This window comes from Polypterus senegalus, chromosome 1 (genome assembly GCF_016835505.1).
Source record: "Polypterus senegalus isolate Bchr_013 chromosome 1, ASM1683550v1, whole genome shotgun sequence".
Classification (NCBI taxonomy): Eukaryota; Metazoa; Chordata; class Cladistia; order Polypteriformes; family Polypteridae; genus Polypterus; species Polypterus senegalus.
Window position 1 is genome coordinate 200,740,205 of NC_053154.1, and position 10,653 is coordinate 200,750,857.

A 10,653-nucleotide genomic window follows, 5' to 3' on the forward strand; every position below is an offset into this window, starting at 1 on the left:
GAATTCAATTCAGAATATATAAAGTCTAACTTGAAGTACTTGAAGTCTATTTAAACTCTGAAGACTCTGTCCTTTACAAGTTATACTGAGTAAACTTACCAAATTTGTGGTTATAATTACTGGAAATTTCATATTACATTAATGTGTCTAAAATGAATAATACTGTATATACCACTTAACTCTTCCATTACCTTGGTGATTCCAGTTTAGTTTTATATGGCAGCTTGATTAGATTTGTATGCCATTTGTAACTCCTAAGGTGTACTTTTTTAAACTTGTGAGCCTGGACTGCTAACCATCTTCTCACAGTGCAAGCATTTTTTAAAGTTCAGTTATCATTTACTTTAACTGGGTAAAGCATTTTGTGTTCTGGCTGTTTTGTGGCTAACTCTACAAGAACCATGACACCTAATAATAATAATAATAATAATAATACATTTTATTTATACAAGGCGCCTTTCTGAGAACTCAAGGACACCAAACTAACAATAAATAAATAAAAGACACAATTATAAACAACTAAAAACATCAGAAAATATAAAAATTAAAAATTAAGACCAAACATAACCACTGTAATCATAAAGAAAAGGCCATTTTAAACAGGCGCGTTTTAAGTTTACATTTGAAGTATGAATATGATTTGATATTTCTAAGCTCAGTAGGCAATGAATTCCAGAGCTTGGCAGCAGAACGGCTGAATGCTCTGCTCCTCATGGTGGTTAGACAGGCAAGAGGGATGGTCAGATGGATGGAGGAAGAGGATCTAAGGTTACGGGAGGGAATGGCAACATGAAGAAGATCCGACAGATATGGGGGTAAGGTTATAAATGGCCTTAAATGTTAATAGCAGAATCTTAAAATCGATTCACCTAAACTAATCTTCCACACTCCTTGATGCTTATGTGAAAATAGTGTCCTTTGATACCTCATGTAGTTTTGAACATGGTTATCCATCCCACATAAGGACAAAAAATAAGTTGCCTGTTCAGTTGAGATAACATCAAAGTGTTGAAAAGAAGTGCTGAAGATGCTATGCTGGTGGCGAGTGAACAGCAAAGCTGTCAGTGCTCATACTTTTTTTTTTTCTACAACATAAACACCCAAGTATTTAGTTTTACATTACTGTATTTACATGTACAAAGTTCGACACCTGATAGCGAGCCACTCATCTACTGTGCAGAAAACTGTGGTGAGCTCTGTGAATAAGGAACACTTTGACATTCACTACAGTCAAATCAAGTTTGGCTGTTTAAATTGACATCTGACTTGATACATATCAGATTTAATTTTTATATATTAAAATTTTACTCCTTTGAAATAAAGAATGACATATGGTTAAAATTATAATGTTATATAGTTAAAATTGGCTTCATATATACAGTATTAGAACTAAACTTATTTATTCATTATTTACTACATATATTAAGCATTTGACCTAAACTACTCAGGTTTGATTTTGTATGTTCAAACCTCCCTCTATATATATACGTTTTGACTCCTTTCTTCAAAATTGATTTTATAGATATTCAGAATTCAGTCCATGTATATTACATTTGACTGCCGATTTGATTCCATATATTTTAAGTTTGATGTTATGTATTGTGACAGATTGGGGGCACTATCGCTCCCTTGAACCCTCAGACAATACATCAGACATCAGATAAAAGTCCAAATTATGAATTAATTTGAACAATACCAAGCACAAAGCACCCTCCTCTCCACAATACTCATATAAATAAACACAATACACAATAATCAATAATCCTCCACTCTCCCAGACGCGTTGCCACCCTGCTACCCAGCTCAGCTCTTTTGTCTGGAATTTCCCAGAGTCCTTGACCCGGAAGTGCTTCTGAACCCTCAGTCCATGTGATTTCCTAGGACTTCCGGGTCAGATCAAAAACTCTTCTTTTTCATCCTGGAAGTACGTCATTTCCTCTGTCCCTGTGACCAGGACTTACTTCCGGGTTATAGGGCAAATACAAGTCTCTGAGCCTCCCTGCCGTGTCTCCTTGCGGCCCCCATGGTATCTAGCAGGGCTGTAATGGAAAACTCCAATATCCATGATGCCCTGCTGGAATTCGGGGCACCTCCATGCTGCCGGAAGAGCTCTATCTAGCAGTGTGGGGGTATTAGCCGGGATGAACGGCCAGCCATAGTTCACTGTATTCAAAATTAAGCTTTTGCATTCAGAATTCACTCCATATTTACTGAATTTCACTTTATGCACTTTATATATTCCTACATTAACTAAATTCAACTGTTTGAATACCCACTTTGTGTCTGTATGGGCTTTACTTTGGTGCACCACTAACCTCCTACATACAGTTTGTGGATTTTAAGTTGAGTGGGGACTCTGAACTGACCCGGTATGTGTGAGCACAAAGGAGACCAGCGATAAACCAGCATGAGGCCAAGGGAGGCTCCAACTCTGGCAAAGCCATATTATTTCTAAGACCACTTTTCAGCTATGTATATTAATGATTTTTCAGGTCCTTTAAAGTCACTTTTTTAACACTGGCCCAGTCACAGGGGCAAAGCATGTAATCTGTTTAGCTGTTTATCATGGCACTAGAGTGTGGTTATTTTGTTTTCGACATGCAAGTAAGAATTTCACAATACTTTCTACACGTGACAATATTGCTATTACTACTACTACTGCTGCTTTACACCGATCAGCCACAACATTAAAACCACAAGTGAATAACACTGATTATCTTGTTACAATTGCACGATTTAAGAGGCAGGATATTTTAGGCAATAAGTGTACAGTCATCTCTTGAAGGTAATGTGTTGGAAGTAGGAAAAATGGGTAAGTGTAAGGATCTGAGCAACTCTAAAAAGGCCCAGATTATGAGAACTAGACGACTGGGTCAGAACATCTCCAAAACAGCAGGTCTTGGGGGTGTCTGTGGACAGTACCTACCAAAACTGATCCAAAGAAGAACCACCAGTGAAACTAGGTTACGGGCGCCCAAGGCTGTCTGATGTGCATGGGGAGGGAAAATTAATGTGTCTGATTTGATGCCACAGAAGAGCTACTGTAACACAAGTTGCACAGAAGAGCTACTGTAACACAAGTTGTTGACAATCATAATGATGGCTATTAATGAGAACAGCATCAGAACACACAGTGCATTGCAGCTTACTGCTTATGAGGATACATAGCTGCAGACCAGTCAGAATGCCCATGCTGACCCCTGTCTACTGCCGAAAGCACCTACAATGAAAGCATGTATGTTAGAATTGGACCATGGAGCAATGGAAGAAGGTGGCCTAGTCTGGTGAATCACATGTTCTTTTGTATATGTGTGTGTCATTTACCTTGAGAAGAGATGGCAGCAAAATGCACTCTGGGAAGAAGGTAAGCCAGCTCACTCACTGACTCATCACTAATTCTCCAGCTTCCCGTGTGGGTGGGAGGCTGAAATTTGGCAGGCTCATTCCTTACAGCTTACTTACAAAAGTTGGGCAGGTTTCATTTCGAAATTCTACGCGTAATGGTCATAACTGGAACCTATTTTTCTCCATATAATGTAATGGAGTTGAGCTCGATGGTCGTGGGGGGGCGGAGTTTCGTGTGACATCATCACGCCTCCCATGTAATCATGTACTGAGTTTTCAACTCAGTACGTAGAAAACAAGGAAGAGCTCCAAAAAACGCTGAAGAAAACATGCATTATATAATTGAGAAGGCAGCGAAACAATAAGAAGTGACCGAGTCACACATACAACCATATTCATGAGTACAGCTACTTCGGAAACAAAGCACGGTGTAAACCTAAAGTTTAAATTAAGTTCATAGACAGGTTGCCGCTGGCGTTTGTCATGCCCACGGTAATGCGGGATACAAGTTTAATGAGAGGACGCAGGATATAAAAGAGAGTTTTGATCATTTTGTAACTAAGTTAAAATTACTAGTGAAGGGCTGTGCTTATGCAAATTCCGAGAGACTGTCTTTGTGGGGGGATTGACAGTTAAGGCAGGTGGGAGAGTCACATCATCATCTCCCCTCCCATTCACCTCATTTCGCTGTGAGCTGAGCTCCGCAGCTAACGCAGTCTTGAGGAACCAAGTTTGTGACGCTGCCACCAAATACTCACAAAATCCACAAGTTAATACACACACTGTCTCTACAGTTTCTCCACACTCTGAATCCTCCAGGCACTACTTACAAAAGGTTACATTGACAATCGTGTTAGGTTATTTTTAAAATGTTTCCTTTTCTTAGCACAAGCACAGCTGAGAAGCTTCGATGCAAGTGCTCCATAATGCGTTAAAAAATAACGCATTTAATCACACTTTGCATTCCAAGCAAAGGGGAACTTCTCTCAATGCGTGATTTCCTGGTACACCGATTACATTGATGCACACATCAGAGCTACAAAAATGTAACAGTCGGAAGAAAGCGCGTTGCTACGACTGTTTGGAGGAAAATTTCATTTCAAAAGACTACCCGACGGAAGCCTTGATAAAAGCGTGGTTTTGTGCTCACTGAAAAGCAAGCAAAATTAGATGCATTACAGAAAGCGGACTTTGTGGCTCTTACTGGGGATCATTGGACTTCCGTGACTGTTAGTAATTCTAATTACATCTAATTACAAAATGTTCAGTGATCACACTGTTTTAGCCTAATGTACAAAATAATTTTGGCTAAGGTTACTCAGAGTTGAAAGGTGAAGCTGGTCAAATTACCTTTTATGTTTCTGACTTATTTTTTTAAGAAGAAAAACTGCACTTTATGTTGAAATTTTGGTTATTATTATTTAAAGACAATACTATTCTGAAAATGTACTTAAAGTACTTAAACTACCACTTTATTTTTAAGTCTGCATAATTTTAGCCATGGATGATATTTTTGTTTCTGTTTTTAAATGAAATGCAGTTTAAAAGCATTTTCTTTTTCAGAAATTAAAAGAGCTTGAGTTTACAATATTCATATCCATGTCTATTATTTGATTCTGTCGCCCACTAAAACCCTTTTAAATTAAAAAACTAAATTTGCGATTTGGGGCAAATTTTCATGTGTGATTACATACGATTAATCAAGATTAATTATTACACAGCCTCTAATTAATTAGATTAATTTTTTTAATCGAGTCCCATCCCTAATATATATATGTAGATATATATATATGTAGATTTGTATATATGTGTATATACAGTATATATGTAGATATGTATATGTATATATATGTGTGTGTGTGTATATATGTGTATATATGTATATATGTATATATTTGTATATGTGTATATATGTTTATATGTGTGTGTGTGTGTGTATATATATATATATATATATATATATATATGCCAGCAACACTCATGACAATGACAACACAATTACATTGTCATTCTTGTTACGTTATTATTAAAATGTTTCCTTTTCTTTTTCATTACTTCTTTAACACATTACTTCTCCACTGCGAAGCGTGGGTATTTTTCTAGTACTGTATATATATATATATGTAGACTCAAGCCGATTATGACAGCAGCAATCCAAGCTGTGAGAAAACAGTAAAAAGGAGGCGTGTCAGACGTCGTGGTACATTTTCTGATGCAGCTAGACGAAAACAACTTCGTGACGCTGCTGCCAAATACACAAAACAATTACTTTGACAATCATGTTACATTATTTTTAAAATGTTTCCTTTTCTTTTTCATAACTTCTTTAACACACTGCTAGTATATTATAAAAATAAAAATTTTACAAGTATGGAGCAGAATTTAACAGTAGATGATATCACATAATATGATTTGGATCTTTTTAGAGTCCTGGAGACCTCAGCCATCAAGCTGCCTCTCCCATTTGGTCATTCCACAGCTGAAACATTGCTTGGCCAGCAAATCCGATGAAAGGACCCCTCTACCCCACAATTCCTGTGATCCTCCATCAGGGATGACTTTACCTTAGGCAGGCAAAACAACTTGGCAGGTGGGCCGTGGCACCAGGTGCCACATTTAAGTACAGAGAAGAGAAACAGAATAGGTGAGGGTTCGTAACAAATTATAACTATTATGTTACTTATGTTTTAATGCTAATGACTGACAACACAGATGCAGTATGTACAGTAAATCAGCAGCTCTAGTCAGGATATGTTAAACTGAAGTAGTGAGTCTTCAGAAGAGATTTAAAAGCTGAGACTGAAGGGGCATCTCTTATAGAAGCAGGAAGACCATTCCACAGTTTAGGGGCCCTGTAACTAAAAGCTCGACCTCCCACTGTTATTTTATTAATCCTTGGAATCATAAGCAGACAGGGATCTTGAGATCTTTATGTGCGCTGAGGTTTGTAAGTCATGATAAGTTCAGACAAGTAAGCTGGACCTTGGCCATTTAATGCTGTATATGTTAAAAGGAGGATTTTGAAATCTGCCCTAAACTTAACCGGGAGCCAGTGTAAGGATTTAAGAACTGGAGTTATATGTTCATACTTTTTTATTCTTCTAATAATTCTTTCAGTAGCATTTTGGATTAACTGGAGGTTGTATAAAGAACAGTTTGTACATCCAGTGAACACCACATTGCAGTAGTCAATCCTATTAGAAATAAATGAATGAATTGATTTCTCAGAATCCTGTTTATTTAGAAAGCGCCTTAATTTCCTAACATTTTTAAGATGGAAGAAACATGATTTGGGCAACTTTGTAATGTGCAATTTAAATGACATGCTAGAATCAAAGATAACTTCTAGATTGCGGGCTGATTCAGTGAAATTAATGGTAATTCCAACTGAGTTAAATGATGACAAAATATTGCTGCAATCAGCGTCATTCCCTCCAACAAGTAACATCTCTGTTTTATAGGTGTTTAAAGTCAAGTAGTTCTCATCTATCCACTCCTTTAATTTACTAACACAACTAATTAAAGACAACAGAGTGCATTTAATTCAACTCTTTTTACACTGATCTCCAGAAAACAAATATAACACACAAACTAATTGATCTTGTTAGTATTCATTCTCCTTCAAATGAGTATTTGGTAGATGTATCTTTGGCAGCCAAGATGGCCTTTAGTTTGTGTGCGCAGATCTCTTCCTCTCTTTCTGCCATTGTCTGCCACTCCTCTTTGCAGAACTGCTCATGCACCATCAGGTTGAATGAGGAGCCTGTTTCAGGTCCAGTCACATATTCTCAGTTGGATTGAGATCTGGACCCTGACTTGACCACTCCAGGCCATTAACATTGTTGTTTTTAAGACATTCCTGTTTAGGTTTGGCTTTATGTTTGGAGTTCTTCTCTTGCTGGATTGTAAATCTTCTCCAAAGGCACCCGTTTCTTGTAGACTGCTTTAGGGTTTTCTCCAGGATTTCCTTGTATTTTCCTGCATATATATATATATATATATATATATATATATATATATATATATATATATATATATATATATATATAGTGGTGTCTAGTATTGTCTGCCACCATGCTGCTGCATGGTAGGTATGGTGTGTTTTTGATAATGTGCAGTGTTCAAAAAATTTGTTAAGTCTGATGAAAAAAGCTCAATGTTGGTCTTATTTGACCATAGTCCCTTCTGACAGCTCATCTCAGTGTCTTCTTGCAAAGTCTAGAAAAGATGTTTTGTGTTACTTTTTAACAGTGGGCTTCTCTTTGCCATAAAGCTGTTGTCTGCACAGTACCTCCAACCTCAGCCGTTATAACTTGGGTCTCTTGGTGGTTTCTTTTACTAATCTTCTTATTGCACGATTACGGCCTGCTCTAGGCAGATTTTCAGACGTGCCATACTCTTTGTGTTTCTTAACGATTGATTTAACTGGACCCCAAGGGACACTCAGTGTCTTGGATTTTCTCTTCTCTCCATCACCTTACTTGTGCTTTTCAAATACCCTTTTACAGAGCTGCCTGAAGTGTTCTTTGGTCCACAATTAGTAGGTTAGGTGACCATACTGAATCACCACAAGTTGGACCTTCCAGATAAGGTGCATTTATACTACAATAAATTTAACTAATTAAGGAATTTTTGGGTCTGCAACATCTCATGAGAAGCAAAACCTTTAAGAGATCCTCCCTGGTTTAGTGTTGCATCTAAATAGAGGACTTGTCTTTGAGGACTTCTGTCTTTAAGATCTCAGCAGGGTGTGTGGGACGTCAGCCACCAGAGAGCCGAAGATGTCCTGACTGGGTCTTACAGGGGGAGTGCTCTCTCTTTGTGAAGCAGCACTTATGAATTTGGCTGTGCTTCTGTGTGACACTAGCTAATGTTTCTCTGCCTTTCACAACCTTAAGTTACAAATAAAACAGGAGAGTTTAATTATTCAAAGGAGCCCGGTTCTGAGTGCCAGGGTATCCACAAAAGTCACAGAATTATACGTATACATGTGTATATTTCAGCATCCATAATCCAGTTTGTAATCATTGTTAAGCAAAGTATAAAAGAAGACTGTCTTGATTCAATCATGGCAAAATTCAGAGCATTGACTTTTTCGAATTGGTAAAATCTCATGATCATAATTTATTCGTAGTGCTTTGGCAAAGTATATATATACTAAAGTTTTTATTTTAGGGAGGCAATTTGGCACTGGGACACACCTTTAGGCATGGCGACGACTGAGGAGCTGTGGGGTAGATTTAAAGTGTAGTTCATATACTGTAAGGCATTGCAAAATGTAGAAACAATAGCAAATTTTAAAGAACATCTCAGTGAATAAGTGAGCTAAAAAAAGAAATTGCAAAAAAGAAAAATAGAGGTGTATAACGTGATCAGGACTAAAAATTTTCCATTAACTGATGGATTTATGATAGCAAAGTTCAAAAAGGAAATTTTCAATACCAAAAAAAACAACAACAAAGTAGAATGTGACTGAAAATCCATACATCAACCCTTTAAGAGGTTCTTTCAGTATTTTAGTATTAGGGGAAATAAATATCAATAAACACGAATTGCAAATATAGTCAATTAAGTGAAAAAACATATCAATAGCTACACAGTATGTTAACAAAAAAAAACCATCCATCCATCCATTATCCAACCTGCTATGACATAACACAGGGTCACAGGGGTCTGCTGGTGCCAATCCCAGCCAATCCAGGGCGCAAGGCAGCAACAAACCCCTAGCAGGGAACCAGCCCAATGCAGGGCACACACACAATTTGTAAATTACAATGGCAGATAATGCTAGAAATGAACCGGCTGGACAGCATTTCCCAAGAGTGCTAAAGTATTTTTTGGAAATAATTGCATATTTAAAAAGTGTCCAAAGATTACTAGAGTAGCAAACACTATTTTGCTATGTGACAAACATGATTTCACTGATCTTAGAAACCATAGTCCAGTGAGCTTTTTGGAAGCTGCTGTTAAAGAGAAGTGATACAACTGTTAGCACTACAACCTCGAAGATTGCACATCGATCTGTTATTGAGAGGACTTTGCTCCTTCTCCCAGTGTCTGTGTCGATTTTCCTCAAGGTACTCTGCTTTTCCTCCCACAATCCAAGTACTGGCCCTGTGAGAGTGAAGGGCTGTGTGTACAGTAAGTGGGTCCTGCCCCTAGTTGGTCCCTGTCCTAAACCCAATGCTGCCAAGATGCTAAATTGGATTAACTGGCTTTGAGAATGTACACTTACTAATCTGAGCAAATTATTAGGACCACCTGTACTTCTGCATATCCATGATATTATCAAATGAGCCAGTCATGTGGAAGCAGCAATATAATGAATAAAGTCACGCAGATACACGTCAGGAACTTAATTTATTATTCACATCAATCTCCAGAATGGGGAAAAATTTGATCTCAATGATTTGAAACGTGTCATATTTGTTGATGGTAGATGGGCCAGTTTGAGTATTTTGTAACTGTTGATCTTCTGGGATTTTCATGTGCAAAACTGGTTTGATGAATCTTGATTTCCACTGAGACACACAGATGACACGGTCAGAATTTGGCTGCAACAGCATGAATCCATGCGTCCTACCTACCTTTCGTCAACAGTCTAGGCTGCTGCTGGTGGTGTAATGGTGTGGGAAGTGTTTTCTTGGCACACCACTTTGGCCACAATAATACCAATCAATCATCACTTGAATGTCAGAGGGTTTTTGAGTAGTGGGTGACTTCCATGATAATATGGTGTGTCACAAAGCAATGCTCATCTCAAACTGATTTTATTAACATGACAATGAGTTTAGTGTTCTTCAGTGGCCTTCTCAATCACTGAATTTGAATCCAACAGAACGCCTTTGGGATGTGGTAGAACAGGAGATTCAAAACATGAATGTGCAGCTGACAAATCTAAGGAAATAATGTGATGCTATCACGTCAACATGGATCAGAATCTCCAACATCTTGTGAAATCCATGCCCCAGAGAAATGAGGCTATTGTGAGAGGAAAAGCATACCCTAGCCAGTATTAGTACGGAGTTCCTGATTATATACTTAGTCAGAGTATGTACATCTAGTAAAAAAAAATTCTGTGTGTATGTATTATAAGTGGTGATGCAGTACAGAATGGTATTGCATTACAACTAGTAACTGATCCCGGCTGGTTCTTAGTCTATGAAGTTTGGATGTTCTTTGTGTGGTTTTCTGCTTTTATTTTGGTTGTCCAGAAACATCCTAAACACAACACACTCTGTTAATTTGTGACTCTAAACTGGTGTTTTATAAGGGCATGAGTGTCGTGTCCTGCATGTTTGGTCTGTG